At 39.6% G+C, this 17,482-nt stretch overlaps 1 protein-coding gene across 1 annotated transcript in view; it reads right to left on the reverse strand.

Annotated features, from left to right (window-relative positions):
* The window catches only part of LOC146508644 (mannosyl-oligosaccharide 1,2-alpha-mannosidase IA), a 203,492-nt gene that overhangs the window by 96,825 nt on the left and 89,185 nt on the right, over nt 1-17,482 (reverse strand). The window lies entirely within an intron of this gene.

Raw genomic sequence — 17,482 nt, forward strand, 5'->3', positions numbered from 1 at the left:
GTGTAAAATCTGCCTGTCTGCAGTGACTGTGGATGCGCGAGTGTTTGTCCTTGTGAATCTCAAGCTATTTATTTCCTTTCATAAACTAAACGAGAAATGCTAACGGGTGTTTATTCCATCCTTATGAGAGATTGCATGGTCCATTTTCATTCTCATATGACCAAATATTATGCAAATGGACCTGAAGCCCACAAAGACAGCGCGGCTCAAAGGAAGAATACACATTATCCTTAATGAATTACTGTGTACGAGTTTAAAGGCAAATTGGGGTTTGGAAGTTTAATAACAAGAAAGTGGGACTAAACCGGCAGAGAATTAAACTTCTTGCGGGCTGAAAATGTAGATGAGGTGAAAAAATGCAATAGTGTGGAAACTGAACTGGTTAAGTAGGAGAGGTGACGAAAAAGCTTGCTGTTCATCTCTGAGAACTTAGCCTACAGTAGATGCTTGGATTGATCTGATGCAACCATTCAGCAACCAGGTACATCAAAGACTTCAATTTTTATGAAGAATTATTTTCAAAGCTCGCCAAATATGTAAATCATAACCATGCCTTTAGGTGACAACATAGAACTGAAAAACTGAAGTTCTCTTGCAACTTTTTCAGATCCTGTTCTCAACAGACGCTGTGATTTTGTTAATGATTTTGTGTTAAACTGCTAGAACGACCTTAATACGTTTCTACTCACTACAGATAAAATTAGTTTGTGTAAGTGAAAATGTTTCATAGCTATAAACTCCACTTGGGCATTTAATCGACCTTAATGCTTTGCAGTTTTAGCCCAGTAATGTTATTACTACTGATTCTGTCACTCTGTTCAAATAATCATCAGTTAAACAAAGTAAAACAAATTAATGACAATGTTTCTCCATATCTACAGCATATTCCTTAGCTCTATATCTTAGCATATTCTATATTAGCTTATTTTATCTGGAAGGAAAGTTGCAATAACAATAAATCACCCATCCATTCATGTTCATGTCAGCATCCTTTCCCCAGCTACCTCCTATAGCAGTGGCCAGTGGGGCACTCCCAAGACAGCTGACAGATGCAATGTCCCAAGGGTGTCCTGGGTCTGTCCCAGTTGGACACAACTACAACACCTGACCTAGAAGTGTTCAGGAGGTCTCCTAGTCAGATGCCCAGACCACATAAAACGGTCTCCTTTTGATGTAGAGGAATAATGGTTCACCTCTCCTTCCTGAATGACTGAGCTCCTCAACACACTTCTAAGGATGAGCCCAGCCAACCCTCAGATTAAGCTAATTTCCACTACTGTCATTGGTTCAGTCACTACCCAGAGCTCACAACCATAGGTGAGGGTTGGGAAACTGAGAGCCTTGCTTTCCACTCTCAGGTCTGTCTTTACTACAACAGTGTCACATTCATGCAGACGTTGGATCAATCTGACTGTCAAACTCCTGCTTCTCTCACTCATGACTTGGGGAGACTTGGGGCTCATCATGCAAGCTGGAGGTCATCATTTGATGAAGCCAACAGAACCACATCGTCCACAAAAAGCAAAGATAACATCCTGTGGACATCCTGTGGCCATTGGCTGTGCCTCGAAATCCCTCGAAATTATGATTGGAAGTCCAACACCCTACTGGGAATGAGTCTGACTTATTGCCAGCAATAAAAACTAGTTTTTCAGGAATCAAACAGGCCACAATACCAGGCCAGATACCTCATACTTCTAAGTACGCGTCCTTTGACTGCATCTTAAAAGGACGCAGTAAAATGCATTTTCCAAGAGCGCAAAACATTCAATTCAATTTATTTATAAGCAGGCTCAAAAACCCGCCAAAGCAACTGTTGACAAAAGTGCTGAACAACTAAAAGAAAATAAGTATATTCAAGGATATGCAAGCACCCTCAAATATTCCTTCCACCACCCAAGAATGTCCTCAGTTTAAGTTAATACTGCTCCATCATGTGGGTAGGAGGCATTTTGCCTCTCCCGAGTCAACAGGAGCAAAAAAGAATAAACAAGTCGAGACATTTAAATCTCTCTCCATCAACTGGTTTGTTTAAAATCTTGTTTCAATCATCAACTCAGCTATTTATATCTTGAGCAGTTTCAGTTCTGTCAGCATTTACCCTGCTCAACATTATTAGCACGAGAGCAAAAGTCTCCGCTTCACCGTTTGCCTTTCACCTCGTCTCCATGCCTGTATGAATTAGCTGATGAGGTTAGCACAGATGAGTGACTTGGCTTGACTGAATGATGGAAGTCACACTCTTTGGCCATAAATCTAACAGCATCTAATGTAAAAAAAATGTAGAGAAACATGATGTGGAGCTTTCCTTGTCTGGTAAATCAATTTTAAAGCCACATTCTTGTAATAGTACTCCCTTTGTTCCAGCACTGAAGTCCTGATGAGGTCGCAGTGTCATGGCTGTAGCTATAATACCATCTCACTTTTTAAACACCCTCTGCTGTGTTTTTCGTCTTGTTGTCGTATACTTTATATTGTCATCAACGGGGTAGTGCTAGCTTCAAGCAAGACTCACACTGCTTATATATGACCTACTATCGACCATTTACTGTCCGTGGTGCATAAGAGCAGAAAGAAACCGAGCGTGTTTTCAGATGCAACTCGAGCCTTCATTCTGTGTGAAGGAGAAGTACTGTTTTTAGTTTGTTTTCTAGCAGCCTTATCTCTATTCTGTGACAAATAGTAATGGTGACAACTGAGAGGAGGGGTGTAATCAGATATCTAATGCCCTCTGGTTATCCAAACCCAGAAGCAGCTCTCTGTGGCTGCAGGCAAAACAGAGTGTGGAAAATTCCTATCGAAAACAGCACCAAAGCTAAGATGATTGATTGACTCTGAGGAGCAGACGGAGCAGATCAATCCATCATGGTGTACTCCTCCTGCTTCCATGGTATAAGACCCTATTTATTTCTATGGCCTTTTTTGCTACAAATGGAAGAAACCCTGAGGGGTCCTCTGAAGACGGGGGTAATTGGTGTGCCCTATTGTGTATTTATAAAGACTGATCAACATTCACACACTGACATTCATCATAACACGATCTCGTTTGCATTCTCATGCATCCTGTTGCCCTCTTTAATGTATTTTACATCATATTTAATGCAAAGTTGAAAACAAACTGTACACACAACACGAGCTTTATTTAGAAAGCAAAGCTGTCTCAGTTAATGCCTTGGAAAATAAAGAACAAACAATATAAGTATGTAAACAGTATAAATACCCAACCATTAGGAGTCAGCCTGAAATACTATTTGACATTAAATGGCCACGATTCGACTGATTTATGTTTGGGGTTGGACACTGTTTCTTAATGAATGACTTTAAAAACTGACTGTCAAATTGTTCATACATTTTCTCAAGAACTGATTAAGAAGTCATTAGTTCAGCAAAGGCTTGAATGTTTTATTTATTTTTTTAAATAATAAATTCTAAAACACAGTATAACTTTTGAGATCAAATAAAAATATTTCATATGATTACTCAAAGTGTGCTTGGATGCGCCAGTGTACTCGTGTCCTGCAAGCATCACTACCGGAAAGTAAGATGCGAGTGCCAGAGTGTGTGCGTGCGTGCGTGTGTGTAGGCACAAAGAGTACATGAAAATCCATTAGTAAGACATTGGCCGGTGGGTTTTCATTTATCATAGCTGTCACAAGCCAGTCAGTGTCGGTCGGCCGGGTTACATTAGACGGCCCCGGTCCACACGATCAATCACCCAGCACGCTCATGTTGCGAGAATTAGTTCATTCTCTCTTCTTCTCATTTTCTCTAAATGCATGCACGCACCACTTATAAATATGAATCAGGATAAGACACTTCTTTATTGAATCCCTCGGGGGATAGCTCAGAGGCAACATTTCCGCTCTAATTTCATTTAACCAGCACATACTGCATGCCATATGTATGGTAATACTCCTGAAATGAAATCCAATGATCATTGTAAATTCCATCGACTAAGTACATTAAAAGTGCAATACTGTTAACCAGATAAGAATAATCAGATCTCAGAGATGGATCGTTTTAATACACCTATGAGAAAGACAAATCAGTTTATTTGTTTCTCATTGTTGCTGGAAAGTCACAGCACAAAGCTGAAAAAATAAAATATTACAAATGTGCTCAAAACTCGGACCGCAATAGACCGGGGGCCTGTCCAGGATCTATTGTACTTTTTGCCCTGGGGCAGTCAGTATAGGCTCGAGCTCCCCCTGTGACACTGAAATAGACGAGCGGTTCACAAACTGGATGGATGGATATTTAAGCTGTCGGGTGGATCTAATTGATGCAAGAGTTGGGATTTACAATAATTGCACTGCCCCGTTACCAGTGGTTGCCAGTAACCAATTATCAATTGCAAGGCTAATAAGCATCTTGTTTGCACTAATGCTACCTGACACCAGTAAGACAGTAAGTGCATCAGTGTGTCTGTGTGATTTTAAAGGCATTTAGCTGGTTGCTATTCGAAGCACATGGTCTGCATCACAGATAAAGCGCACAGGCAATGGTTCTGTAGGGGAGTGGGCTTTTGATGAAGAGCACCAACAGAGCAACAGTGGGGAAAGAAGTAAGTGGTTTTAGAGGGAGTAGGATTAAGTAGGGTTACAGAGCAGAACATGAAAAAGCTTGGGAGAAACACGGAGTGTGAAATGTCATGCCCATCAATCAAGATTGACTTTTCTGGAGGGCTGCAATACCAATCGTGTGCATTAGCCTCTTTGAGGAGAAGATGTCAGATAAGTCATTGAATATCAATAATGAAAGGACGGTGGATCATCTGGATATATACGCTTGTCCCTGAAGATGCATATCACTGTTCATTAAAATGCATCTTTTTATGTCAGCCTGGTTTTAACTGCAATAACTACACAGCATAGACGTTATAGCACAGACAACATCAGAGTGATGAAGTTTGCATAGCAAGGAGGTTGAGCCTTTCTATGCATTATTTGAGGTTTGATGGCAGCCATTTAAAGATAAGCCAATAGTAAAAACTGTGCCACAATCAGTGGGGACAGTCTTCTGTAGCTGCTAATAGAAGCTACTTACTCCCAGATCCTATCCCACTTGCTACAAGATGATAGTCAGGAAACCTAATCCTCCTGATTAACATTTTAAACACATGCTACCAGTCACTTCACAGAACTAGGGTGCATACACAGGGCTTGTTAAACATGTTCAATTGAATCCTTATTTTCAATTAAGACTGCACAATGTGTTCACTTTACACTGGACTAATTTGTGCCTGCATAGTTCACGTCTACTAATCTCTAAAAAGACAGAGTCTAAAGGAATACAAACAAGAGTTACCTTATTTTTCAGTTTTGGTGCAACAAGCTACCAATTGTCTGGTGTTCGTTTCTCTTTCCTTCAACAAAGAATATGACACATGTTTAAAAAGAACGTGAAAGAGCAGGCGGCAGCTGCAGAGACAGAGCTGTTTGCAGAGGACTTGTTACTGAGCTGCACTGCTTAAATCATAAGGCTAAGGAAAGCTGACCCTGCACCAAGAAATATGCAGAGTGTGTTGTGTGTGAGACACTGATGTAACACACCCATCCAAACAACTACACTGGAATAAGAAGAAAGGAGATGGAAGGGTCAGAAATCAGCTCAGTTCTTATTGAAGTGACAAAAACAATAGACAAGAGACTAGACAACTGATCTGCTGTTAAGAATTCATCCTTTATGTAGATACTGGAAAAACACATAAAATCAGCTTTTACTTGATTCAGCTGAAGACCCAAAACTGCCGAATTATACCTTTAAGAATTAAATTACCAAATCACCTTACGCCGCCATCTTTTTATCTGTATTTTGTTCTGCTTTTCATTTTGCTTTTATTACATGATCTTCTTCAGCAGAAGAAATTTCACAAACCTGTAGATATCTATAATCATAAAACTAAAAAATAATTTTATTCACTAATTTATTTATTTTATGCACTTGTCAATTAAGAAAAGACTATAGGAGATGTTTTTCAATAAAGTTAGCAGTCTTTGTCTAGAAATGGAAGTCGTTCTTTTCTCCGAGTACAGTGTGCGAATATATCTGCATGTCTGCTTTGTCTTGACTAGCAGTACCATGCATATAAATCTTCTGCTTCTCTGCTTTTGTATTGCATGTGCGCACATACAAACATGACATTATTCTACTCATTACGCAAATAGTAAGTACCTAGAATGGACCACATGGGGGAAAAAAATGCTGACATCTGATTGTAATTGCACCCCACATATGCTCATCTCTGCCCCCTTCAGCATCTCCATTTTCACCATTATGGTAATCACGTAGCCGAACTGCAAAAGGCTTGCGTCTAATGGTTCTTTGTGCCTTCCAGAACAACAACCATTTCTTGGCAAGACAGAAGAAGGGAAAGAGAATTGGCAGATCAAGGGACTTAAGAGCCGGAGTCAAAAGAAATTTGTTCCATTAGGAGGCCTGAGGAGAGGGAGATGACTGAACCTGAGGCTTCAGCTAGAACTGCAAATAGCAGATATCCTTTATGTCAGAGCGCATAATTGTTTAGTCCCCACATGCTGGACAAGAAAGCTGGTGAATACTTGTTAGGGGGGTGGATGTGTGATTGACTCTCAATGCATTTTAACATATTCTGAGGCACCAAGCTTTAAGGAGGACTACTTTAGTGTTAGGCAAGCCTCAATATTTGTAAATGACATAGACTGCATGTAGATGGATGCAGCCACCATTATCATGACACCACCCACGCCTTGAGGTCTCAAGCTGAGCATTTTAAGCATCACTACCTTTGTTTTTGTTTTTTTTAAATACTGGACATTATGAGTGATGGCTGGATCAGACAGGCTTTATCCTGCTTTATCATTAGTTTTACTCTAGTTGAGATCATGATTTAGAAATTAAGATCACAGGGTATTAAAATAGACCATAAAGCTATCAGCAAAGTCTAAGAAAGTTGGTTCTGTTCATTTTGATGTTGTGTTTTCAGTGGAAGAGTTCCAGGACATTTCTTCAGTCTTGGCTGATTGCAGATGTCCCCAGCATTGTAAACAGTATATTTGCATAATGATTGAAAGTAGCAGCACTGACTAACAATGGGGCATGTAATCAGCTTTGGGATCATTGATATGCAAATTGTCATTGATCACTGGCGATGAGATGAAAGGTTTATCCCAATGAAAACGCAACGTTCAGAACAAAATCAACTTTCTGGGATTTCCTTGCCTGGATGATTGAGCAAGCGTTGTGACTATCAGGAAGGTGTTTACTGAGGACATAGATCAATTGAAAAGACTTGTGGTTTTCTTACAGACTTACAGTAAAATTAGAACCAGATAAGTTGCCACCAGTGTTGGGGAGTAACAGAATACATGTACCGCCGTTACGTATTTAAAATACAAAATATGAGTAACTGTATTCCGTTACAGTTACCGTTTAAAAAGGTGGTATTTAGAATACAGTTACTTTGTTGAAATAAATGGATTACACAGTGGTACTTCCCTGTTTCATATTGTCGCGGGTCAGGATTGTTTGGGTTTGTTTGACAGCTATGTTCTGTTGTTCCAGGCGGCAGCGTTACGGTTGCCATGGTTACAGGGTGACGCACTCTCTCTGCGTGTTTCCTGGGTGAGAGAGCGCCTGTTGTTGTTGTGCTAAGCTAATAGGCAGAATGCTACAGGTATAGCTCTAAAGAATGTAGCATCATGGGCAGTGTAGTCCGTGCTGCAGGGAGAATGGACTGCCATACACGTTATGTGTCTGTGAGCGAGGGAGGGAGAAAAAGGAAAAGTACGAGCTGTCATCGAGCAAAAACGGGAGCTGGAAGCATGTAAATATAATAATAACCACTGCAGCCAAGAAGAGTGCCTGACGAGCCCAGTTGTAAGTAAGCTATTAAGACTCGACTGTACACAGTGTTCGTGTTTTCCTCCAAAAACAATAAGTTCTGTTGGAGCAGCTTTTCAACACCTCTCTGTCTCTCGCAAGCAAAGTTGACCCAGAGTACAAAGTAAAGCTATTTTTCGGCTACGAGCCCGACACGAACCCACCTTATTAGCCAGAGGTCCCTTTATTACGGTTCGGAGCCGCGGACCTTCAGTAACAGTAATAAATCACAGCAATAGTACATTCATGTAGTTGTAAACAGCATGATAATATATTAAGTAATACAAAGTATTCAGAATACGTTACTCTCATTGAGTAACGTAACGGAATACGTTACAGAATACATTTTGGGGCATGTATTCTGTAATCTGTAGTGGAATACATTTTAAAAGTCACCTTCCCAACACTGGTTGCCACCTTCTGGCCATTCAAAAGTATGCAGATGTCCCCAGTGGAGACATTTGAAAAGAAAAAAATGTGTTATGCTGTGTTAGAGAATTGTGATCCGCCGTGGCAGATCACAGTGCTGGGGCAGGAAGAATTACCAATACACTATCAAAGTGTCAAAGACTAAGAAGCTAATCACCATACCTTAGCAGAGATTAATCCAATCGGAAACAAATACAAAATACAAAGTGTCCAGACATGATTAAAGAGGCTCTAGACTTCAAGCAGTACACACATCAATCTAATTGCAGCAATCTAATTTGCCACTCTGGGAAAGCGTGGCGTGTCAGTGGAGCAGCCCTGTCTGATATGACAGGCTCTCAGATAAGATTACACACCGCACACAGTGTTATCGAACCCCTCGCCTCCTCCCTGTCCTAAAAGCCTGTCTTGCATTGATCTAGAGACACGGCTGAACAGTAGGAGAGTGAGGAGAGGGGGGGATTAAACATCTGATGCTCGGTCAAACCACAAAACCTGATTTGGGATGACAGCTAAAGCTAGAGGCTCTGATTAGGCAGTTGATAAAGCACTAACAATTCATCCAGTTGTGAGGTCATTCAACTGGTATCTAAAGAATGAATAAATAAATGCTCGATAGAAATCCGCCCTGCAAACACCGACTTCCTCTCATTATTAAAACAAAGGCACTGCTCTCCATTACGCACACCAGACGTTTACTCATCTGAACTGTGCTTTCTAGCTCACTAGTTGCACACAGAAAAAATGTGCAGCCCAGGCCATTTAGGAGAGGTGTAATAACCAGTTGACAAAAAGCACCTGTCAGCAGGAGAAATTAAACCAGCCATCTTCAACGAGCAGCTGCTCTGCTTCATTTGTTCAGTACCTCAGCCATCTAAAGGTAAAGGAGGATCCTGGAACTAAAATGCTACAGACAGGTAAGAATTTAAAGAGAAGAAAAAGAAAGAAAACAAAGTGTCTCATTACAGTGTTGGGCCATCATTACCCGGCAGGGCAGTTTTAGTTTTTTTCAACAGATATTCCATCATTTTGTGTTTGGACAATGCTGGTGGATGCACTTTCTAACACATCAGTTCCAGATCTACTGTATGTTTAAAGGCCACAGATGTGCCCTCATGCCCTATGCACTGTAATCCTGGAGGAGATCAGTCCCATCAGCGTACCGATCAGAGTTAAATAGTGATCACTGATTGGCAGTAATTCTTTAATCTATGAGGACAAGTAATAGCAAAATATCCATGCCAGGACAGCTACATTTAATTTAATTTATACAACATCAAATCACAACAACAGTCACCTCAAGATGCTTCAGCTACCAGGTTAACTGCAGCTGTAATTCAGGCTTCTCCTTTAATTTGTCACCCATCTGTATTTGTCCAAAAGATATACGTATATAGTTAAAGCTGATTTAAAAAAATAATAATTTAGAGTTGTTGTTTTTCTTGACTCTTCTAGAGCACTCAGTGACTATTGGCAGCATAATAAAAGGTTTACATTCAATCAAAGTGGGAGATTATTTGGGGGGGCGGGGGGGTTCAATTATAGAAAACTATTTCAGGTTTCTGACAAATCTAGAACCAGTTTAGAAGCTGCTGGTCTGTACATTGAAAGATACTACAGCTTGCTCACCTGCAATGTCACACTCAATTACTAAGGGAATGCAAACTTTCTAACAATATTTCCTGGAGGAATGTGAGTTGAAACACTTGTCCACAATACTCAATATCAATTTCTCTTTCACTGCTTTACCAATTCCTGAGTTCATTTCGGTTTTACCGTGTTTTGTTCCCAGGATGCCAGAGACTATTAGCTCTATTCAACCCCAACCCTACCCCCAACCACCGAGCCACCGACAACAACCATGAAATGTCTCCCACACTGTCAGGCTGATTCTGAAAGTTCTTCCGATCTTTACTGCAGGAATGAATGATTTTTTACAATTGCAGTTATGCATTGTGGCACAAGCTTCCTCCTTCCCTTCACTCAACACAGAGTCCCACCTGCCAGTGATTGGATGGATAACTGTCAATAAAATGGGAGGAAAGTGTTTTCTGTGCAGGCAGGATTAAATATGTGCATATGTGCATGAGCTTTAGACACTACAAGCTGCAGCAGCTGAGGTGCTGATTTGCACGCAGCTAGACCTAATGTCAAAGTATGTCTTTTCATGCAAAGACCCATAACAGCAACACTAGATAAACACAGAAACAGTATATCCTTAAACTTAAACATAACTGTGTTTCCACAGAAAACAAAAGGCAATATTTGAGGAGTTCCTCAACCTGAAGGAAAAACTAAATGCTCCTTTGTACCAAGAAAAAAAAAAAAAAAGGACTGTCACTGAGAACCTGAAAATCTGATGATTTAAAGGAGATAATGGTTGACATTGTGGTTGGAGAACACACAAGCTGCGATGAAGCTTAAAAGAGGTGCTGTATATTAATAGACTCCAAAATAAGGGAATGAACTAAAATCTGCCCCCTAATACTGATATAAGCTTAAAGGCTTGGCATGAAAGACTTGTGATTAAAACTGCCAAACACTGATTACTACCCAGCAGCAACATGTCTCAAGTTGCAGACATGTCATCAGTGACTCCGGATCTACGTCATCAAAGAGTGAGATTACATAAAGACAGAGTTGTTTTTTTTTTTTTTTTCTTTTTAAAGGATCCTGATGGTAAACACCGAGAAATAACAACAAAGGTTTTGGAGTTTTATCTGGATCCACGAAATTTTACCCTCACTGTATTCATCAGACCGCAACTGAATTGTTACAGTAGCACTGAGTACAATCCATTATAATCCCCCTGCTTCGTCATACATTTTGCAAACACTTTTTCATCATCTTGGCTATAATCCCTCCGCAAAGGCTTGATGATGTGCTCATGCCCATTGAGGGGGACTCATTCTAATCCGAGTTGGGAAAAGCAGAAATTTAGTGGCGATGATAATAAAAGATGGCTTCCCTTTCATCTTGATAGCTTGAGTTCTGCTTTATAATGCTGTAGAGCAGCTTTCTTTGTCAAGGCAATTCCCCCAAAACAAACATACCGTGAATTTAATGGCACAGAAAGGTCCCACAGCAGATTATCAGAAATGACACAATTAAAGGTCATTATGTTGTATTTTTAATGTGTTGTTCTTCTGCACTTTTTGGTTTTAATTTCTTCTTGCTTTGTGTTTTGTGATAGCCAGCTATCCTTACGTACCCCCTGATGACATCAACACACCCATGCTTTTATAACCCTGTCACTTTCCCTTGGACTGAGGGAGGCACTGAGCCCACTTTGGGCGTGCTGTGATCTCTGTGCAGTTGCCACCGTTTCACTGCCAAGTGATGCAAAGCTAGCCAGGATCGTCATTACAGTGGGACGAAACCTGCTCTGACAGCTTGCTGTCTAGTATCTTATGAGCCTGCACCTTAAATGCTCCAGCATTAACCCGCAGGTGGGGGAAAAATATTTCCATCATCCTTCTGATCTCATGGTTTCACTGGATTCATGGAACAAACAGCTCTTGTGTTCAAAGACATTTTTTCAGCAGTAAAAAAAATGTAACAATCATCCACAACTTTGGCATTCTGGTCATTGACCAGTTTCTCCATGTTTCCCACAGTGTGGTTCAAGCCATAAAAGTTGACCCTCAAGTTGTTGGTGTTATGTTAATAAAGCATTTCGTTAAATGTTGTGAAAATGGAAAAACTTTCCAAGTATGATAATTCATCATCTACAGATGGTAAAGGTACTGGCGTGCCATTAAAGTGACATCGCGTCTCCTGCTGTTGGCAGTTTATCACAAACATTTCAAAATTCTTCAAAAACAGAAAACTATGTTTTTACAGCTGCAGCATCACTAAGCTGTGCAATTCCTTAGATGTAACAAAGCAAATACAATTAAAGTTTCTGACTTAGTGTAAATATAAAACCTGTGGAGAAGAGCCTTTAGTAAAGTGAAATTCAATTCATATTATTTAAGACTATGACTGAAACACTATGCAGACTTAAGCGCAACTCTTTCTGACTACTGTATACAGCACAGTGGACAACAGCAAACATTTGCACCACTAAGTAAAGAGCAGTATTTAAATATTGCTCCTCAACGTAACATAGCCTGAACTAGACCAATATCATTGGCTGAGACTGCTCACATAAAAAGAAACTGCAAATAGCTAGAACTGCAATAATAGAGAAAATATTGTTTTATTTTATTACATCTTAATTCACACATTTGTCCTACAAATACTTACATTGACAAATGTTTAAAATAAACTACAACTTTAACCATACCCAAAAAATCCATATAGATTGGGTTGTACGCATATCTCAGTGACAGTATGTAAAGTAAAGTAATTCCCAAAGCCCTACTGCTGCTGCTACTGCTCTATATCCTCCAATTATTATGATATACGATGTGGCCAGCCAGCAGTTCCACTTTAGGCCCTATTGGTCCCAGAACAAATAGGCAATATTGAATGGAGGGTTGGGATGTGCTCTCAGGATGGGGTGAGGGACCAGATCCTGATTTGTCACCTAGTGCTGGTCGCTATGGAGACAGATGATTTCAACCCCATCGTGATGGAGCCCGTGGGATATAGAAATTGATGGGGAAGAAAAGGAAAGTGGGTGGATGGTTGCACCCCTTCTTTCTGTGTGTAACTTGCATGTGACAGGTGGTGATGGGCACCATTTGCGTAGCCCTTCATTTAACCTTAATGGAAAGGGAAGCTGCCACTCCCTCCTTTGCTCTCTCTAACCTTTACAGTGCCCCCCTTTAAAACCAGGTGCAAGGTCTACAGAGAGGTAATTGCTAAGGAGGGGAAAAAACCTGTCTGCTTAATATATAGGCTGAGGAAACAGCAGACAGTTGTCAAGGGAAGTGCTTCCTGAATAAAGCTGACTGCTTTTAATAAATGTTCCATAAATGACAAAACAGGAGGAGCTTTCAATTGCCTTGCTCGATCAATAACAGTAAAATCCAAGTATTAGTATGCATGTATGTCAGTACATACAAGTCCCTTTTAAGCAGCACTGTCTTTGGAAAAGTGATGCCACAGCGGATATGTTTAGCTCAAGTTTGTTTGCTGTAGGTTATGATGATGTAAGACGGTGAAAATTGGTGAAAATCCAACATCACTTTGGGGGGATCCGGGATGCCCGAGAACCGCCAGGTGCGTTATAAAAAATGTATTTCACCTTTCAATAGCACCTCCAACCAGACCAACTAAATAATAAATATCCAGCGCTTCATTATTTGGGCCATCGATCCAGAGTAAATCAGGTTTTCAGCTTTCTATCATGTAAGAGTACCTGGTAATGCTTTACATAATCTAAAAAGCTCTCAGGGTTTCCTAATAAACGCTACTGGTTTCAAATTGTCCTTAGGCGTGCCATAAGAGAAAAGGTGAATGGTTCAGCCTGTTTTGCTAGAAGCAGCTCATTTTGCATGCCAGGAGAACTGTGAGCAAAAACCGATGACCTTATGCTCTTTAATTGCACCTCTTGGGATGAGAATGGAAAGGTAAAGAGGTAATGGGACAAAATAAAAAAAAAAAAGACAGGATTAAATAATCATAAGATGAAGGCAGAAAAATGGAAAACTATTTCTCCATGCGTAAAAAGGGGTCTTTATGCTTTCATTTGTTGTAGAGAAGCAGAGAACTGGAAAGCAATTGTGAATAGCAGCATGTGGCCAATCCCCTTAACAGCCATAGGACATCTATTGTTGATGAAAAATCTCTGGAGTGAGGGAGGGGCAGCTGTGACACCTAATGTAATGTTCTCTTTTTTTCAGCACAATCACAAGCCTTGTCCCCAGCATCTGTTAGACTACGGTTTTGCCTAGGCATTTAATGTGCCTTAGCTAGTGACCCAAATATGCAGGCATGGGGGTAATGACGTCGTTCACAGAGGGATGAACATCTCTTTAATCCACCACTTAGCCTGTTGGATGGGTTGGCTCCTCACTTTGAAGCAAATGGAGAAAGTGATAGTAGTACATGAGACATCTAATAAGAATGGTAAATTACACTTGTCAAACTTAGCAAAAGAGGGAATCTAAAGAGGATATAGTGGATGTGACATATGAAATGGTTTAAATGGTCATAGTTTGGTAGTGCATATAACTAAACTCTTGATAGGTAGGCTAGCTAAAAGTGGGTATCACACTTTTTTTTAGCTAGCTTGTACGCTAATATAAACCCACAGCAGTTAGGCACTTAGCTAAATGCTAATAAACAAAAATGGAATCTATTAGCACCTTAATAGTATCTATATTTCTCAATATTTATTTTTTTCTTGTTTCTGTAAATTAGTAAATTTTAGGCGTGCTTGTAGTCGCTGTGTCTGCACATGCTAGGCTAATCAAGCACTAAGCTAACTAACACAGATAATGCTTATCCAAATTGTGAGGGGGAAAAAGTGAATAAAACCATTTCCCGAGTTTTCAACCCACTTATTTATCTATGATAATAAAATTCCCAGCTTTTCTACCATTTACGGCTTGAGTTAATCAGTCAACATCAGTTAGGATATGACGTAAAACGACCAAACAACCGGTGATATATTAGCAGAATTTAAAAGCAATCTTGGTCAATGTTTCAACTAAGAAAGGGTCTTAAGCTGCACGTGAGGAGTGTAAATTATTTCTGTACCAATCTAAAAGCATCATACCCTATTATGGATGAAAATACTGGGCCACCAATACTTTATACCTAAAAGAATTGCTTGGCCATGGAAACCCTTGCCATGAAGCTCCCCGCACCCAGTTTTTGTACTGATGTTAAAACCAGACACGTTTTTGGAACTCTCCAGTTATTGAGTTAGCACAGTGTTGCTGACTTTTATGCAATACATATATTAGCATTCATTGACTTGACTATGTAACTTTTTGTGGTCTGCCACTTCATGGCTGATTTTCTTGTGTTCCCTAAAATACTACAATTTGAGCTAATACCACTTACAGTTGATGGAATGTTGACTTGTTACAACTGCTACATATTAATACACTCCAATTCATTAAAAAAAATGAACTGAAAGGTTAAGAGTTATGGTCCAATACTTTTGTTCCTGTCATTCACCCAAAACTGTACTTTATAATAAGCTAGCATCTGCTTGCCATATACTTGTTGTAGCCCAAAAGGGAACAGAATATAAGTCTAAGGTTTCAAGGACACTAAACAAGTAGGCAGAGTGACATGGGCTTTCTGGCTTTTCCCCAGAATGGTAACAAAGGAAAAGAAGAAAATGCATTTTGGAGTCTTTCCAGGAAGAAGAGATCCTCTCAGCAATCAAGTCATCCTAAATTAGCTTTCTTTTCAGATCAAAGAAAACAGCCTTTATTGTAGGGCTCTGGTGATAAAAGATTAATACCATAAACAAGCTGTCCACTCGGATTTGCTTCTAGCTGTGTGGCTGTGAATAAGCACATGAGAAAATCTCAAACATCTTATGGTGATTCACCCAGAATGCCAAAATCTTTGTGTTTACTCAAAAGAAAAGAAGAAAAAAAGCTAATCTAGGTACATAATCTCAATAGTATCATAACGATTGCAGATAGACTTTTTAAGAAAGAGTGAAGTATTTTATTTGGCTTTCTTTAGCTTTGTGTAGTAAGCTGGGAGTAGTCGTTTTAGGATCAGTATTTTCCTTTGCAAATCTTTAAGTGTGTACTTATATGCCATATATACCCTTTTCTGTATATCATACATTACTTCTTCAGAATGATGCTCTGTTTGTGTTTAACAATGCCTTCTGAATTCAAGGCTGAGACATCCATTCAGTCTTGCACTGAGATAAGCTGGAAATAGAGCAATCACTGCTGATTGTTTTAGCTAATGCCCTCCACCATACAAGTAGGGCACGAGAGCTCTGGGAATCAAATATTGAAAATAATTCATTGCACTGAGAGCTTTAGCCTGCAAGTCTTGTAGTTAACAAGTGTCCCAAAATGACTTTGCATCACTTTCCCACACTCTCTTAAATCAGTTCATATCTAAATATGGGAGTTAAGGCTTTCCTGATAGCCTGAAGTATGAAAAATCTCATATCATAATGTCTTGCTTTGCCCCAAGCTATCACACTGTTTCTCTAAACAAAAATTTTCCACTCTCTATGATGCCTCCTTGCTCACCATGTCAATATGAACTGATCAATAAAAGTAAAAGCTCACCTCAGCTGATCTCACAGAGGCATGAAACCAGAAGATGAATTAAACAAAGGACATAAATGACCACTTTAAAACCGAAACCAAAGCATTAAGAGGTACAGTAGTTCTGTCAAATCATCCTCCAGATTTGCACTTACTGTTGTTAAAAACGGTTCTTTTAGATTCTTAGGGCCAAAAAGACACAAGGCTCAAAAGTGGTCTTTTTACTTTAAAAATGATCTTTATTTTACATATCCGGATATGGAGACCTTTCTCATAACACACAACCCAAGGTCTGAAGCACAAACGAAAGCCTAGTTATTTATATACTTGCTCTCACGTCACGCCACACTTTAAGTTTCGATCAAACAGCCTAGTTGGTTTCACTTTCACTTCATTCTAGCTGCAAAAGCGCTTCTGCAGAAGCATGCAGTTTCCTGTCTGCACTTTTTGGCACAGAGTGTACTCAGAGTTAGGCCTTTCTTACATTAAAACAATATAATCAGCAAATACGCATTCAAAATATATAATTCAAAACTCAACACTGTGTTCAACTTTCATTCTTCAAGCTGCTATAACTATATAAATGTTGAACATTTAGCTAAAGAGCAGACATTTCATTTGGCCAAAAAACAAAGGAAGAGTGGAGGTACTGGACTTGAAGAGGTCAAATATGAAAGAAAAAAAGAAACATCTCCAAATCAATTATAATAAATGTGTTCTGCAACTGCTGGATGTGTAAAATAAACCAGTATGCCAAACAACCTTGAAGGTGATCATATGTAAATGTCGTCTTCCATTAGAAAGCTATTGTAAATTTTTAGACTTGCAAAATAAAACCCACTGTGGTGGATATTTTGTAGCAAAAACTCAAGCTCCTTTCAGGAGCATCTATCTCCAGTGATTAGACAAAACCATTTCAGATTTCATGCCGGTAAGCACCCCATGCTTTAAGATTTATTATTGCTGAAAGTAAACAGCGGCAGCAGGCGAGACATCTTGCATATCATCCAATTGACCTTCAATGATTTATGTCAGCCACGGTGAAA

This window comes from Neolamprologus multifasciatus, chromosome 11, assembly GCF_963576455.1.
Source record: "Neolamprologus multifasciatus chromosome 11, fNeoMul1.2, whole genome shotgun sequence".
Taxonomy (NCBI): domain Eukaryota; kingdom Metazoa; phylum Chordata; class Actinopteri; order Cichliformes; family Cichlidae; genus Neolamprologus; species Neolamprologus multifasciatus.